At 37.8% G+C, this 18,550-nt stretch overlaps 1 long non-coding RNA gene and 1 pseudogene across 11 annotated transcripts; both read left to right on the top strand.

Moving 5' to 3' along the window:
* Window positions 1–6,730: 6,730 nt before the first annotated feature.
* Window positions 6,731–7,498, top strand: LOC121982269 (annotated as a pseudogene).
* Window positions 7,499–15,409: 7,911 nt separating this feature from the next.
* On the top strand, window positions 15,410–18,252 carry LOC121982270. Of its 11 annotated transcripts, none has more exons than XR_006112046.1 (8): window positions 15,416–15,793; window positions 15,923–16,019; window positions 16,458–16,594; window positions 16,670–16,710; window positions 16,798–16,875; window positions 16,973–17,065; window positions 17,182–17,230; window positions 17,980–18,252. It is a non-coding gene; the product is annotated as an uncharacterized LOC121982270 (long non-coding RNA). The 11 variants fall into 11 exon arrangements; XR_006112050.1 differs by having other exon boundaries at window positions 15,416–15,757; window positions 15,919–16,019; XR_006112049.1 differs by having other exon boundaries at window positions 15,416–15,757.
* The last annotated feature ends 298 nt before the right edge of the window (window positions 18,253–18,550 follow it).

Here is an 18,550-nt window from a genome sequence, read left to right on the forward strand (position 1 = left end):
TGTACTTCGATTGTATCTTGTCCACTCGGTCACTTAGGAGCAGTGATGGCAGAGTGCACAGTTGTTATAACCCTACCCACTCGGTCTCACCATCGCGTGTGAGATGGTTGACTGGCGTCAGGGGTGACACATGTCATTTTGCATGATCGCATTTATTGTTTGTGATTGCTGCATATTAGTGGTTGCATATGATTGACATGCATCCAGGTGACATTTTATATCTAGTCTGACAACCCTTGTTTCCGGATAGGAGGTTCTGGTGAGTACAGTTTTCTTCAGCTCTTTTCAGTCTGCATTTCCTACTTTTGTTCAGGAAACTGTACCACATGATTATTACTATTAGTTATAACTTATTATGCATGTCTATCTGGTATCCACTGAGTTGTTGAACTCACACCGTTGCTTTATATTTTTATTTCATGTTGATGCCGTCAGGAGTTTCCAGTTGCTAGTCCCCTTGTCGCAAGAACTTTCGATTTCGTCTTTTGGTTTCTAGTTATTTACTTAGAGCCATGTTTCAGACTTGTATTGGTTTTGCACTCTGAATTTTATGTGGTTTGTCTTTAAGTATTGTACTGGTTGGGTTTTTACTTACTCGGTAGATTTGTATTTGTTATGTTTTGCTACGCACTTGTCGAGCGGCAGAAGAGGTAAGTTTAGATGTTGTTTTTGCTTTCTTTTGGATTGTGGTGACAGTCGGAGGCTGTTTTGATATAAACTGCATGGTTTGTTTAGTATTTTTATTGTTATTGTTCCGATCATGTTGGCCGAGGTTAGTGTGGTCCGGAGGGCTTGTAGTAATGTCTCAGATTGTCACCGGTACAGAGGAGATGTTACTGAAATTTCTTCTATCAGGAACTACCTAGGGCGTGACAATTTATTTGGTATCAGAGCCAGGTTCCAGACCAGATGTCATGTGGGGCGGCCTTGAACAAAGTTAAGGGTAGGCCTGGAGTAGGTCAGGGTGACCGTATGTTCATGGGGAACCCGAAGTAGGTCAAGGTGACCAGATGCTTGCGGGGAGGTTTGGAGCATGTCAGGGTGATCAGATGCTCGCGAACAGACCCGAAGCAGGTCAAAATTGAGCGGATCAAGCTGCTTACAGGAAGGCCCGGAACAGGTCAGGATGACCGGATGCTTGTCGGAAAGGCCCTGAACAGGTCGGGGTGATTAGATACTCGCGGGGAAGCCCGGAGTAGGTCGGGATGACTAGATGCTAGTGGGAAGACCTGGAGCAGGTCAGGGCGGGGAGATGAAGGTCAGGGTGACCGGATGCTCGCAGAGAGGCCCGAAGCAGGTCAAGGTGATTGAAGTCTCGCGGGGAGGCCCGGAGTAGGTCAAGGTGACCGGGCGCGGATGCTTATGGGGAGGTTCAGAGCAGGTCAGTGTGACCAGATGCTCGTGGGGAGGCCCAGACCATAAGAGTAATTGTGATCCTTCGTTTGAGGGAAGGATTATTAGGGTTCAATTAAAGTCCCACATTGGAAAGATTTAGTAAAGATCATAGGGTTAAAAGGATGCATGATATCTCCATTGCCATGAGGTCTTTTGAGGAGAGTCCAAGAGCAAAGTCATGAGGGCCTAGGCCCAAAGTGGACAATATCATGTCATTGTAGAGATATGTGGGCATCCTTCGGTCGCAACAATTAGTATCAGAGTCCGGACTGCTAGAAGGTTTAACCGCCCACTGTGCACAAGAGTTATGGTCTGATTGAGCAATGTGGGTACAATATTGACCTCGAACAAAGAAAGTGAAAACTCCTATGCTCGGATCAAGAAGACCAGACACCAGACAGGAAGTCTTAGTTGCGACTAGGCAAGAAAGTCCTAGTAGGTCGGGTGGACCGAGGGGCAGGAAGACCTGGTGGGTCGAGGATCGGACATGGGAAGTTTGTAGTCCTTTTTTTAAGGGGGGATTATTAGGGTTACAAGGTTGCAAACATAGTCTCATATTGAAAACACATTAAAAAAGTCATGGGTTTATAAGAGAAAAGATATCTCCATTAGCATGAGACCTTTTAGGTAGAGCCTAAGAGCAAAACCATGAGAGTTTAGGCCCAAAGTGGACAATATCATACCGTTGTGGAGATATCTAAATTCTTTTCGATCCAACAATTGGTATCAAAGTCATGGTCTAGACCAAATGTCATGTTGGGTGACCTTGAACGAACTTAAGGGTAGGCCCGGAGTAGGTCAAGGTGACCGTATGTTCACGGGGAACCCGAAGTAGGTCAAGGGGACCAGAGATGCTTGCGGGGAGGCCTGGAGCAGGTCAGGGTGAACAGATGCTTGCGGATAGGCCCGAAGCATGTAAAAATTGACCGGAACAAGCTGCTTACATGGAGGCCCGGAACAGGTCAGGATGACCGGATGCTTGTTGGAAAGGCCCCGAAGCAGGTCAGGGTAATCGGATACTCGCGGGGAGGCCCGGAGCATTTCAGGATGACTGGATACTTGCTGGGAGATCTGGAGCAGGTCAGGGTGACCAGATGCTCGCGGAGAGGCACCAAACTTTAATCAAAATTTAATTAAGCCTAATTAAATTTAATAAAATACAGTTCAATGATTTAGAGGAGGCACCAAATTAGTTGACACTTGTAAAACATTGTTTACTCATTTGGGTAATTAAGACTATATTAGAAAAATAATTTAATTCTTGTCTAACCTAGTACTAGAGTAGGACGAGATGATAGTACATTAGGAAAACTTGAACTAGAAAGTCAAGCTAGGTAATGCGTACCTTACTTGGTCTACTTAGTTAAATGGAATTAATCGAAGATATCTCGTCATATCCTAGACTAGTTAGATCAAAGTTTATTAATAGGAAAATTAAATATCTAATTTCTTAAAAAGGCTTTGTCTAGAATTGAAGTTGTCGTTGCTCTAATATCCAAGAAGACCCCTATGCCTCGCCACAACCTAAAATTCAATTTTTAAAATTTACATTTAATTAACCAACAGTTAAATTTGAATCTAACAAAAAGTTAAACAATTTTTCAAAAATAAAATTTATAACTAATCAACTCATAAAATTATATGATACCCTTGGTTGAAAAGATAGATAAGGTGAGATGAATAAAGATTAATTAAGTTTCCAAATTTCATTAATTAACTAAACCTTAAAATTAAATTAATTAAATTTAACTTTGAAATTAAATAAATTAAACGTTTAAATTAAATTTATTGAAATATTTTAAATAAAAACAATTATTTTAAAAATCGTTAAGAATGTTTTAAAAGTTCTTTTAAAATGCTTTTAAATTCTTTTAAGAAATATGTTTAAAACTATTTTAAAAATTCTTTTACAAATCATTTAAAAAATTCTTTTACAAATCATTTAAAAAATTCTTTTACAAATCATTTAAAAAATTATTTTTAAATTATTTTTAAAATTCTTCAAAAAATTATTTTAAAAAGCTTTAAAATGGAATTTAATTTTTTAAATACTTTTAAAAATCATTTTAAAAATATTTTAAAATTCATTAAAAAGTATTTTAAAAATCCTTTGTAAATTATTTTAAAATAAAAAATATTAAAAAAATTCTTTTATAAATGTTTTTTAAAATTATTTTGAAATATTTTAAAAATATTTTTTAAAACAAAACTTTTAAAATTCTTTTAAAATCTTTTATAATGTATAAAAAAAACATTTTAAAATCCTTATAAATATTTTTAAAAATAATAAAATAAAAAATCTTATTATTTTAAAGACTTAGTTAAAACTTAAACACTTAACTAAAACTCGAAAACATAATTAAATCTAACTAAAAATAAAACCTAAAATAAATTATGAATTATTCATCCAAAATTCAATAATAATCATATTAAACTCAAAACCAAACTTAAATCTTTAACTAAACCTAAATAGTTAAATCTAATCAACAATAGTAAGTTTTAATTAATTAAAACCTAAGTTTAAGCCTCAATTAAATATGTAAAATAAAACTTTAATTAGAAAATTGAAAAACTTTAATTAAATCCTAAATTAATTTATTCTTAAATCTTAATTAAATAAATAATTAAAACAATTAAAATTTAATTAATTTAAATTTAAAACTTAATTAAATAATTAATAAGTAAATAATTAAATCTTAATCGAATAAAACTCAAAACATTAAGTCTAATTAAACTTAAGTTACTTATTAATTAAATCTTACTAAAATCTTAAACTAACTTAAAACCTATTTTAATCTTAAATTAAATGAATTAAACGTTTATCTCAATTTAACCTATCTAGATAAAAGACCTTAACAAAATTGTAACTTAATCAAACTTGCAACCATTAACTTTAACTTAATAATAACTTTAACTTAGTTAATCCCTAATTTAACTTAATTTAAATTTATTTAACTTAATTTAACTTTAAGTGAAGTTAAAATCTAATTAAAACTTAATCTAGCTAGACTTAATCAACTTAAGTTGACAATGATGTTAAACTAAATTAATTTATGATTTATTAAATAAAATGACCTATAGTTTTCAAACAATCACCAGGAACTTAATTCCAACACTAAATCCCCCAGACATTTAGGTTGAACTTTCTGTAGCTAACAAGGTAATTAAGAGGTGTTAGGTGAATGAGTGCCAACTAAAGGGGAAAATATTAAGAAAAAAATTTACTTGGAAATATATTTTTAAAAATCCAGTTATTTAAAATTAGACATTAAATTTGTTCTCAGACTTGAAAATTATTTACTTAGAAAGGAAATTTCAAAATTCAATTTCTTTACATAAAAGAAAATGACTTTGCCCATTCTCGAAAAAGATTCCTGTAAAAAAGTGTTTTTGAAATTTTTTAAATACTTGAAAAGTTTTTGTAAAATTCTTGCTAAGTCTTTGAGTTTTTTTAAAATACTTGAAAATTTTTTAAAAGTGCTTTTAAAAAGTATTTTAAAAATTACTTTCCAGGTGTTTTAAAAATAATTACATTAAAAACCATTACTTTAAAAAATCTTTTGAAATATATTTACCTGAAAGTACTCTTAAAATCTTCTGTAAAATTCTTTGCTTGTGGTTAAAAAGATTTTAAAAATTAGTTTGAAAATTTTATTTTAAATATACTTACAAAATGTTTTTGAAAATTTTATCCTTGAATATTGTTTTGGAAATTGCTCTTTTGAGAATCACTTTTTAAAAGTTGCTTTGAAAATATTTTGAAATTACTTTAAAAATTATTTTGAAAACGGCTTGGAAATTTAGTTAGAAAATATTGTTTTTAAAATTAATTATTTGAAATATGTTTTGAAAAATATCTTAAACATACCTTTGAAAAAAAATTTGAGATTCGCCAAAAACATACTTGTAAATTTTTCTTTTACGTGAAAAATATTTTTTTAGTTAAACAATTATTTTCTTTGAAAGTGTTAAATTCACTCAGATCCTCCCAAAATAACCTTGACTATCTTTGGTACTTGATAAATTTACTTAATTTATTTATCGACTTCCTACTTTTGGTATATTTATTTATATATTTTTTTTTATAAATACGAGGGTAAGAGATTAAGGAAAATAAGTGAAATATGAAAATCTTAACCTTAAAATAAAATAAAATAATCAAGAGAATAAACACAAATCTAAATTATTTAATCTCTTGAATTATTTTCATATTTCTATTTCTTTTTTATATTTTTCTAACTTTAATGCATGTTACCATTACATTAAAAAAAGAAAAAATTATTGATAAAATTAACATCAATGATCAAATCTAAATTTTGATTAATAACAAATGGATTAAAATTATGTATGATGTGATCTAATCTTTTTACTAAGTGTACAAGATTTGACGGATCAAGAAGACTTAATACCAGGCAGAAATCTAGCTAAGTTTATTGGACCTAATAGCTAGTGTGAAAATTTAGATGAGTCAAGGAAGTGACCCGATATTTGGTGGGAAATCTAGCTAGGTCCACAGGACCTGATAACTGGTTGAAGTCTAATTAGATTTGCGGATCTGACAATTGATAAGAAAACCTGGTGGGTCAAAGGAGAATAAGTGATTTTGTATAATAAGGTAAGTCACTGAGGAAAGTATTCCAATAAGGATGAGTCCCAATTAAGAATTTTAGATGTTGGTTCAGTTTAAGTATATTTTGGAAAACCTAAATTGAAACTATAATTAAATTCTGAGGTCCGGAAAATAGAATCTAAGTAATAATCTTATTACTCACCTACCACTCACCTTCTTATCAATTTCCGTATAAATAGATATTTCAGGCATAATTTACATCCGATTCGTGAAACAGGCTTATACAATTGCACTTATATGAGTATTTATATTCGTATCGATTCACAAAGTATTATTAAGTACATGAGTTTAGTCTATTAAAAAAATGATAAAAGTGAAAAGTATACATTTTTTTTCTAAAAAAAAATATTCTTTAAAAAATTTCTTCTTCACCTCATTCTCTTTGTTCTTAGTTTTCGGATGGTTTGACCGTTCCAATTTGACTATGCCCGGGTGCCGTTCGGATCTATGGTCTGAGCAACCTTTATTCCTTAACCGGTCATTCCTTAACCGGTCATGTTAAACACGACTTGGACTAAATATATATATATATATATAGTTGGGCTCGTTAGCAGGTGGCTCGGTCTAAAGGCATCACTTTTTGAATTAGGAAATGAAACGTCATCAGTTACGCAACTGATCACAAAACAGTCATTGATTACGCATCCACCTTTCTATTTAAGCTCCTCAAATGCTTCGCCAATTTAACAGCCACTTCGTCGACCCAAGAACTACTCCGTCTAAGAACCATATATACATGGAGAACGGGAACATCGCCGCCGCATCGCCGGAGGAGGTCCGCCGCAGCCCTGCTTTCGGATGGGCCGCCAGAGACACCTCAGGCGTCCTCTCGCCTTTCACATTCTCCCGGAGGTACTGCTAATTATACTGTGTAGGAATGTTCTTCCGAAAGATGATCGGATGATCGATCGCCTGAGAAGTGACTCAGCAGCTCATGAAGTGACTCCATTGCTGTCTCTTCTCAAAACTTTTGGACAAATGGTCATGGTCGGTGCACCAGAGAAGCCATTAGAGATCTATGCTTTCCCCTTACTTCTAGGTACGTAATCACCCATTGCCCTTTATCTTTCTCCATGTTCATTATTTCTGACTAGCTCTTGTGCTTTGCGCATTGGTGTTTGATCGAGTTCAGGTGGGAAATCTATCGTAGGGAGTGCAATTGGTGGGATGAAGGAGACTCAGGAGATGATAGATTTTGCGGCAGAGCACAATGTGACGGCAGATATCGAGCTTATCAGCATGGATTATGTGAACAAAGCCATGGAGAGGGTCGCAAAGGCTGATGTCCGCTATCGATTTGTTATCGATATCGGGAACACTTTGAGTGCTGCTTAAGATCTAGTGTGAGGAATTAGTTTATTGTTGCATGCATGAGGGAGCAATTGGAGTTTGCCCTACTTCTTCCTTACCTTAATTCTCATATGTATTTTTGTTTACTCAATTTGAGTTTGTAATGGGATGCTGGTGAAATTGAAATAAAAGTTCGTTTAATTGCTTCGTGTAAAAATGTCCGTTTGATTCTTCTTTACATGATTTATTAATGCCACTTCTTGCGATATTGGCCTTCCAAAAGAATATATGTGATACTCTATAAAAAAGAAAGAACACAAAATAATCAAATCAGATTACGCAATTGATTTAATGTATTTGGCAACTCCAAACTCGTAATCCATGGCCTATAATCCCCTTAGGAATTAAGATATTCTATCATTTTTCACATACTTAAGGTAGAGAGAAATCTCTTACAAATTTATAAGAAAACTTTATAATGTGATAGAGTGTGGGCGTTAGTTGTTTACATTGCATAGATATTTCATTTTTGCAACACCTTACCTTCTATGATATCTGATCCTGTCCGAGTGCTGAGTCGACGGACGTTGAGGACGTGGCGCTCTCCTCTATCTCCGACCAGTTGAACGGATTTCCGGCGAACCTGCAAGGAAGTCGAGCCGGGAAGGGGTTCCCCGCGACGACCAAGTCAGGCAAGAGGAAACCGATGAAGTGGCTCCAAAGATGAGAGATCGCGTACCTCCGGCGAAGTCTGAGGGCTCTTATATATAGAGTTGTGGGGGGGGGGGGGGGGGGGGGGGGGTTATGCACACCTACCAAGGCATACACGTGTCCTTTACCATACCTTAGTATGAGCTTACCAGAGGAGCATGCCTGACACCATACTGCTACAGTCCAAGCACCTCTCTGATGGAACGGCAGAACCTTCCATCGTAGGATTCTGAGTAAGGCTTGGTCGTCGAACATGCCTGTTGTTAGAAGATGTTCCTCAATGTCCCCTTGTCCTGTTGTCTCTTCTCTCCCCACGCCGAACGTCCAACCGCTCAGCAGGCACATCACTTCCGACCGGACATAGGTATTAGTCCGACCGGGAAGATTCCCGGCCACGTGCTCGGCTGAGACTGTTCCTTCACAGCATTGCTGCTTTATGTCTCGGCCGAGCGGGCTACCCGCTCGGCCCGGCGACCCTGTTCACCATGAGCGTTGGAAACCCAACTCCCCGTCGGGTTGTCTTTGATTCCACTCGGATCCGTTCGGCCGGTTGACCCGATCCTTCTCCGATCGTCTATCCCTCAGGCTGACCCTTTTGACTTTTAACCTCTACGTGTCATTGACTCCCCTCAAAGGGGGTCCCCCGTCCTTACTGCCGAATCACTTGCCTCCCCCTCAAGTCTAGTCGAAGGAGGCGATTAGTCCGACTGACTGGACCGCCAGTTACGCCGAGCGGCGTCTCCGTGAAACTATCCTCCGCTCGACCCCCACGAGGGTGTTGGTTGCTACTCGGAAAGCCTATAGGTTCCACTGTACAAAAATTTTGTACAAAGGTCTGAACCTTTTCCTAGCTACCATGTGTTCTTTTAAATTAAATTTTTGAATCTCCTGCGGAACTTAACACATTTGATCCAAAACTTAATCTACTTGTTCTTTTAGGTTTTGACTTGGATCTCCTGCGGAACTTAACACGTTCGACCCAAGTCTCCTTAAGTTATTAATTTCATTAAATATTAATTTCCATAAAAGGTTCCCAGTACTGACGTGGCGAGGCACATGGCCTTCTTGGATATGGGAGCAACCACCACCGACTAGACAAAACCTTTAATAGAAAGCTAATATTTAATTTCCTAAAATAACTTTAGGTTAACCAAAGAGAACAATCAAATCACAAGGAAAAGAAAGAAACAAAAGAACACAACTTCGAAAAAACATATTCGAAATACTAGAACGTAAGCCTCTTGTATTTGGTATTATTTCCATAAATAACTAGCATGATGCGGAAATAGAAATTACTAGTTATACCTTGTAGAAAAACCTCTTGATCTTCTACCGTATTCCTCTTCTAACCTCGGACGTTGTGTGGGCAACGATCTTCCAAGATGAGAAACCACCAACCACCTTCTTCTTCTCCAAGCAAGGTTCGGCCACAAAAGAAAAGCTTCACCAAGGAGAAAAACCAAAATACTAACCAAGCTCCAAGAGATGCTAGCTTTCTCTCCTTCTTCTTCTTCTTCTCCAAGTAGTATCCGGCCACCACAAGAGCTCCAAGGAAGGGAGAGAGGTTCGGCCACCACAAGAGGAAGAGATGGAGAGGTTGGCCGGCCACACCAAGGAACAAAAGAGGGAGAGGAATAATAGATGTTGTGTCTTGTGAAGGCACCCTCACCCCTTCTTTTATATTCCTTGGCCTAGGTAAATTAGGAAATTTAATTACAATAAATTTTCCTTAATTTCCTTGACATGATTTAATTGAGAGAAATAAAATAAAATTTCCCCAATTAATTTGTGATGGCCGGCCACATCATTGGAATACAAAAGAGGACAAGTTTTAATCAACAATTAAAACTTCCTAATTTGTTTCCGAAAATTTTAAAAAATAAAATTTCTCTTTAAAATCTCTTCATGGTTAATAAAAGGAAATATCTATAATTTTAATTTTATTAACATGTGAATAATTTTAAAGAGAAAATAAAACATCTCTTCCAATCTACAAATAAGGAAAGAGATCTAATCTCTTTCTTTAATCTTTTGTAGATCTTTTACAAGAGAGATATTTTAATTTTAATTCTCTTTAAAATATATCTTCCACATAATAATAAAAATTAAAATTAAATTTCTTTTTTAATTTTATTTGGCCGGCCCTACTAGCTTGGGTTCAAGCTAGGGCCGGCCACCCCAAAATATACCTAGGCCGGCCACCCCAAAATATACCTAGGCCGGCCCTAGCTTGATTCCAAAGCTAGCTTGGCCGGCCCCCATTGGGTGGGTATAGAAGGTGGGTATAGTACTCAATAAATAAGAGGCTACGATAGGGACCGAGAGGAGGAATTGGTTTTGGTCTCCCGATAAAATTAAGCATCCCGTGTTCGCCCCGAACACACAACTTAATTTTATCAACGATAATTCATTCCACTAGAGAACTATCATTGAACTACCGCACCAATCCCAAATTACATTTTTGGGCTCCTTCTTATTATGAGTGTGTTAGTCTCCCTGTGTTTAAGATATCGAATGCCCACTAATTAAGTGAGTTACTGACAACTCATTTAATTAATGTCTAAGTCCAAGAGTAGTACCACTCAACTTTATCGTCATGTCGGACTAAGTCCACCTGCAGGGTTTAACATGACAATCCTTATGAGCTCCTCTTGGGGACATTATCAACCTAGTATCTCTAGGACACAGTTTCCTTCTATAATCAACAACACACACTATAAGTGATAGCATTTCCCAACTTATCGGGTTTATTGATTCATCGAACTAAATCTCACCCATTGATAAATTAAAGAAATAAATATCAAATATATGTGCTTGTTATTATATTAGGATTAAGAGCACACACTTCCATAATAACTGAGGTCTTTGTTCCTTTATAAAGTCAGTATAAAAGGAACGACCTCGAATGGTCCTACTCAATACACTCTGAGTGTACTAGTGTAATTATATAGTCAAGATAAACTAATACCTAATTACACTACGACCTTCTAATGGTTTGTTCCTTTCCATTCTGGTCGTGAGCTACTGTTTTTAATTTATAAGGTACTGATAACATCATCTTCTGTATGTGACACCACATACTATGTTATCTACAATATAAATTAAATGAACAACTACAAACAAATGTAGATAATTAGACCAAATGTGATTCTTTATTCATAATGAATGTTTACAAAGCTTAGGCTTTCAGTATACACTCCAACAGAGGGTAGCTATAACGTCAATCAACGCCAACATTCTTCGGATCTCTTTGAAATTTGCGCCAATCTTCGACATTAAGGCCGGACATGCGCTCTGTGCCTCGTGAAGGCGCTCATTAAATGCCCTCTAGTGGTTGAATGCCACGTGGCTCTGCTGCGGTCATCGTACGGCGGCGGCGTCGCGGGCGACGAGACCGAGGCTGTTTGAAATGGACGGCCCGATAGAGTCCTTGATTTTTGCGATCTGCATTCGACGGCTGAGGCCGCTCTGGCCCAACCCTATAAAACTTTCGCCTTCTTCCTCCGCCGCATTCCTGCTTTCGCGTGCCCAGAAGTTTTCCCTGCCATTCTTGCTCCGGCGATCCTGCTGCTGCTTCTTCCGGCGACCTCTCGCATTCTTCCTTCGATCTTCGTCTGCTTTCGTAAGGTCCTTTTGTCATCTTCTTTTCATTTCTTGTTTTTCCTCGTGCTTTCTTCTTCTCTTCGCATTCTCGTCTCCTGGTAATGATTCGGTCCCCTCTCTTAAGTTTTTTGCCCTTTCGTCCATCTCTTGCTCCTTTTCCCGCTCGGCTAATGGCCAACTCTTCTCAACCTCAAGACCTAGCCCTCAGCCCGTGGTATACCACCATGGAGTCACGCTTCGATCGGCGCGACGCCGAGTTCTGATTGACAATTTTGACATCCCCTCTGACTTTGAACATATCTTACCCTCCCCCTCCGCTCGGCCACACAAACCGTCACACGGAGCTATTTGTGTTTTCCGCGACTAGTTCATAGCCGGTCTGCAATTTCCACTCCATCCCTTTATCGTAGAAGTCTGTAATTTTTTCGGCATTCCGCCCGGAAGCTTAGTCCCTAACACCTTCCGCCTTCTATGTGGCGTTGTTGTCTTGTTCAAAATCCACAACATTCCCCTCCGACCGGAGGTCTTATACTATTTTTATTATCCTAAACAGTCCGACCTGGGTACTTACATGTGTTGGTGCGGTTAACACTAACGATTTAACCTACGTTTTGATGAATGACAAATCAGGTTAAGTTAGTTTGTTGCTATCTGACACTTTGATCAAGTATGCAGGAGAAGCCCAGACAGGTCGACGGGCTGACCGGATGTCTGGCACGAAGCCCAGCTAGGTCGACGGGCTGATCGGATAGCTGGCACGAAGTCCAAGCGGGTCGACGGGCCGACCGGACGCTTAGGCACGAAGTCCAGCTAGGTCGACGAGCTGACCGGATAGCTGGCACGAAGTCCAGACGGGTCGACGGGCTGACCGGACGTCTAGCAGGTAAGTGAGGTAAGTCACTGGAGGGGAGTGACTGCGAGGACGCGTTCCCGGGAAGGGAACATTAGGCGTCGATCCGGCTTAGATCCATTTCGGATATCTAAGTCGAGATCGTGACTAGATTCCGGTCTCGGAAAGACTGAATCTAAGTCATACTCTTTGCTATTACTTTGTTGAACTTTAATTGTGCTAACAATCTGTTTTACAGGATATATATTTGCCTCGGACTAACTCTATTTTGCAGGAGAAGGAGTTCCTGGAAATAGGAGGTCCGGGCGCCCGGAGGTAAGTTTTATCCAAACTCGCGCGTCGCCACGTGGAGCTTGCTGGTTGGACTTGCCACGTCCCACCAGGGCGCCCGGAAGGGATCCAGGGCGCCCCGAGCCTCATATAAAAGGAGGGTCAGAGGGGAGCTTCAGAACAACAACGAAAAGAAAGTCTTTCACTGCTTGCTCTACTGCTCTGCGCTCCTGCGACGCTAACAAAAGATCCGACAATACGCTCCTTTCCTTTTCTTTAATTCTTGTCGGTATTTGCTTTATTTTCATTAGCATTCCTGTACTTTAAATTGTAATAATTTTCGAACTGCTAGTGATTGCCCAACGAAAGTACTCACGGAGTACGGGCCTTCGAGTAGGAGTCGTCACAGGCTCCGAACGAAGTAAAAAACACCATGTTCATTTGTCTAAGTTTTTTTTATTTCCGCTGCGCTTAAGTCTTTTTAACGCTGTCTTTTCGAATCGATATTCACCCCCCCCTCTATCGACGTTTCACGATCCAACAAGTGGTATCAGAGCCAGGTTCCGCTCTGATTTGGTGCAACCACCAATCAGACAGGGGGTGAAAATATTTTTTTTTTCTTTTTTGTTTTACGCTTAATTCTAATATGATATTATTATTATTAATTTGGGAATTTTTCTTCATTGCAATTAAATCTATATTGGTGCAACACTAATTTAGATACTCCTATTATTTTTTCCCGCACTGCTAATCCAAGACCAAGTCTTGGGATATTCTTTTTCGTTGTTTACTTGTGTCTTGTGTGCAGGATGTCTCAACTAGAAGGCTTTAGCACAGTACGTCCTCCCCTATTCAACGGGGATGACTTCTCGTACTGGAAGAAAAGAATGAAGGTATACCTAAAGACAGACTACGATCAATGGTTCAGCGTCATAAAGGTGTACTGAACTCCAGTCGACAACTCCGGAAATCCACTAGACCCGGAACAGTGGACTCCAGACATGAGGAAAAAGGCATCCACAGAAAACAAGGCAATCAACACACTACACTGCGGCCTAACACGAGAAGAGCTGAATCGGGTCGGACCGCATCAGAACGCTAAAGAATTGTGGGACAAACTGATCGAGCTACACGAAGGAACGAGCGATGCAAAGGTAACAAAAAGAGACCTACTTTTAAATAAAATATTTAATATAAAAATGCAGGAAGGGGAAATGACAAGTCAACTGCTTGCGAGAATCAAGGACGTCCTCAACGGACTCCACGCGATAGGCCACCAGATGGAAAACAGAGATTTAATAAGGTACGCACTAAATGCCTTTCCTCGTAATAGCTTGTGGGCATCGATCGTAGATGCCTACAAAATTTCAAAAAATCTATCTAAGTTAAAATTAGACGAGCTTTTCTGTGAGTTAGAATTACATAAACAAACTAATGCTGGAGCCGAGAAAGGTATTGCTTTATTTGCAGGCTCATCCAAAGAAAAGAAGAGCAAGTCTGAATCTGAAGAGGATTCCGGTCAAGATTCAGAAGACGAAGAATACCTGGTGAACTTGGTAAGAAAAATGTTCACCAGGAGAAAAAGGACCTTCAGCAAAAAGGACCTTCAAAAGTTCAGTCCTTCCGCGGAACAAAAGAATGTGACTTGCTTCGGATGCAACAAAAAGGGGCACTACAAGAATGAATGCCCAAGACTGAAATTCGACAAACCGAAGCTAACCAAAAAGAAGGCCCTCAAAGCAACGTGGGGCGACTCTTCCTCGGACGAATCGGAGGTAGAAGAGCAGAAGCACCAGAGCCACCTCGCGCTGATGGCCCGCGAAGCTGAAACGGAAGACGAGTCGGGAGATGAAGACGGATCCGAACCCAAATCAAGCCACGAGTCCGTACTCGTTTCCAAAGGCCCGGATGAGGTATATTTTAATTTAAACAAATTTTTTTTAAAAATTATTTCCTGCTTAAATAGTAAGTTAATTAAAATAGAAAATGAAAACAAATCACTCATTGAGGAAAATCAAGACCTCAAGGAACAAATAAAAAATTCAAATCCAACTCAAGATCTAATACTTGAAGAGAATTCATCATTAAAATCAGAAATTAATAACTTAAAATAAATACTAGAAAAATTCACTACAAGATCAAAAAATCTAGACTTAATCCTGAACAATCAAAAAGCATGTTATAATAAAACCGGACTTGGATACAAGTCGAACTCAAATAAAACCTTTAAATCATTAATAACCCAATACAAATCAACTAATCAAGCCTAGGTTACACTACAACAAAAATGACTTTCCGCAGCGCATCATCAACGGCGTGCAGTTAAAGCACGCCGTTAATAATAGTTTTTACGGCGCGCCTAATTATGTGTGCTGCGAATAGTAAAATATTTATACAATGACAGCGTGCAGAAAAAGTACGTCGTTAATAAACTTTTCTACGGCGTGCAAAGTGCGCTGTCAAAACTTTATATTAATAGCACACTGAGTGCGCTATTAATAATTATTATATATATAAATAACGGCGTACAAAAATATATGCTGCGAATAAATATTATAAAATATTAACATGTAATATGCACCGTTAATAATCTTCAAAATTTTCTAAATATTTAACCAAAAATTTTCACGCAAAACAAACCTCATTTTTCACCCGAAACATATCCTCACACCCGAAACATATCCTCACGCCCGAAACTGACCACAAAACCTAAATTCGTGACCAGTTCCTCACACTAACTCTTGTCGTCGGAACCTCCCCGCCGCAGCCCTAAACTCCTCTCCACCAACATCTTCGCCCATCCTCTCTCCATCGAAGCCCTCTCCAGCCTAGTCGGGTGTCGCCGTCACCTTCTTCCGCTGGGTGTGATCCTGCTACCTCAGCGACCAGCACCCACCCTACGCGTGGAACCTTGTGGTCGACCTCCTCGGCAAGAACTTTTCAACGCCAAGTGAAACTCTGTCCACTCCATGCAATCCGAGGGCCTTCTCTCCATGCCTCCTACAATGGTGATCTTGATTTTTAGTACTGCCACTTCTCCAAAGGTGCATGACCCTTTTCCATAGCAGATAATGGGTGTAGATTGCACGGCAGAAGAACTTAAGGCAACTCTTATCTTCTATTCTCAAGCAAAATTTCTTGATGTTAATGCTAATGTTTTTTTATATAGGCAGACCTCTTGTTATCTAAAATTTCTTCAAAGATTTTTTGTGACCCAATTGAAGCAAGGAAGTTTTCTGATCCAATCTTTGCTTGTGTAGGAGATTATGGGTGAGAAATTATGGATCAGTTATTTTAGATACTTCATCATCCAAAAATATATTTGACTCTATCCTGTCAACACAGACAATCATGTAGTTTTAGGTTGTGTATGTAATAGGATTTCCTCTTTTCTTCATGAAATCTCTTTGTTATTTTTTAGTCGAATTGTTAGATCCATGAATCCTTTTCTAGTCATTAAATAGTAGTTCATGCCATTCATGCTAAGTATGTTAAATAAGTCGTCAAAGTTTCAATTATATATAGATGTTAACTATGAACTGTTTGATAAATTGTCTCGAAGATATTTCATTGTTACTTTCAACAAGAATTAGTGAAGCAGAAAATTAAAGATTTCTCACTAGATTTGTTGAATGACTCTCTAAGAAATGCTGCCATCAGTCATACAATCATCTCAAGTAATTTATTCATTTATTCATGTAATCTTAGCGATGCTGGTTCTCTCTGGAATTGTTCTGCTGCCCGTTCTTCTAGTGGTTGCAACTGAACCTGCACCATCTTCCACGGATAGCAATAGTGAGGGAAGCTTCAAGAACCTTGACAAATTGACCATGGGGCATGCCAATGTAAGATATGTTGGTCTCTGGAATTTATCCTTCAATGATTTGTTGGTCATGTAAATGTTGCTCGTCATTTAACAGCTGAGGTTGCAACATTGCTTTTAGCCACATTAATACACGAGGTTAGTAAATGCTCTATAATTCTACTACTTCTATTTCTGCTTTCTTTCATTATGCTTGGTGGCAACTGAAGGCCATTTTCTTCAAAGGTGATGCATGCTTTAGATTTTGACCCTCATGCCTTTGCACATTTCCATGATGAGTGAAAGAGATGAAGGCGTAGTCAGGTATCAATTTGCAGTTTGTCATTATAACTTATTCCTCTTGTTACTTTATACATAGCTTCTGGTTAATTTTTTTGTGTGTCTGTAACTATCCTTAAAGGTCACTATGCAAGTTATGGATGAGAAGTTTGGTTGTGCAGTTGCACGTATTGTCCTGCCCCGACTAGTTATGCATACTAGATACCATTATGGGGTAAGTTACACCAAACTGTTATATTCATTATGTATTTGGAGTATGATAATTAGTTTAGCATTGAAACTTGAGTTTGTAATTTCTATTGGCTTGATGTTTTTATTATTGTTTGGTAGGCATTTTCTCAAAATTGGTGAAGGTCCGAGCCCACCCATTGGTTTTCAGGTGGCTTTCCTTTTGAGCTTTAAGTATTTTATTTAGTAGCTCCGTACTTTTGTATGTGTACCCTAGAAAAAGTGGGCACTTTAATTTGATATTTGATTACTTGCTCAATTCTGTTATGGCAATGATTCTTCGTAATAGAAAAGAATGTTCTCACAGATTTGTGAGAATTGAAGATTTTTCTCATACTATGATGGAATTTCTTTTAAGCTTTTTCTAATATTCATATTTGGTCTTTTACATTTCAACACTTGGACCTTTAGTTGTTGTCTTTGAAATAGAGTTATAATTCTTTATTTCTACTTGTTTTGGATCAGTAACTCAATAAAGAAATGATGAAATTAGGCCAGACCTTATTTTCATGGCTCCTTGTTCGCAAGACAAATGCTTAGGGAGCTAATATGTTAGTTGGCAAAGAGGAGAAACATCTGGTAAACAATTGCAACCATTGCAGATCAAGTTCTATTCATAATTAAAGTTGACTTAATTTTAGTGCTATAGATTAGGTCCTCAGGACTGCATACCCCACCCTTCTATAACCAAACTATCTCTGGCTGCCACCTCCAATAATCAAAATATCTTTGCTAATTTCGTCCTTATTCTTCATCGGTTGAGAATTTAGCAGACGTGTCTTTGTTCACCTATAAGACTACCTGTGATAGCACTGGTTTCAAGCAACAAAAAAAAATTAATAAACAACTCAGCCACACAATTCATAGTTGGTTACTTAACTGTCATGATGTTCTTCGCAGTTAGCATTCCCCAAGGGCCTAAATTCAGCACCAGGAAGGCCAAGAGTAGCTCCCAGCAGTCCTGTAATTTTCGAAGTCACTTTGGAGTATGTTCCTGGCCTAGACAATGAGTAAACCTTGTGCTTCCAGTTCCATCCACTTGTTCAGAGGAGTTAAAGAAATGAGCTTAGAGAGTTTAAATTTTTTTAATCTGTAAGTTATATAAAGATATAAAATATGTGGGAATATTTATTTCTTATTTAAATATCCTACAATTCTTCAGCTTTTTATTCAGATTGAATTCTGATTTATTCTTTATAACTAGTTCAAATTTGTGATGTATCTCCAAAATTGCATCCACATATCCAAACACAAAAGTGCATCACATTATTCTTGTTGGATCATGTTGAAAAGTTTGGGTTGATAAGGTTTTGGTGGAAAAGGTGGACCTAATTCGACTAAATGATGAAATGCAGTTTCTCGATGATACAATAGGAAGCACGGTCGCATGGTTATATAAATTTATAGTATTGTGTGATTGATACATATTATACTAATTTGTTTGGATTGTAAGTTGAATTGTTGTTATGTA

This window comes from Zingiber officinale, chromosome 5A (genome assembly GCF_018446385.1).
Source record: "Zingiber officinale cultivar Zhangliang chromosome 5A, Zo_v1.1, whole genome shotgun sequence".
Classification (NCBI taxonomy): Eukaryota; Viridiplantae; Streptophyta; class Magnoliopsida; order Zingiberales; family Zingiberaceae; genus Zingiber; species Zingiber officinale.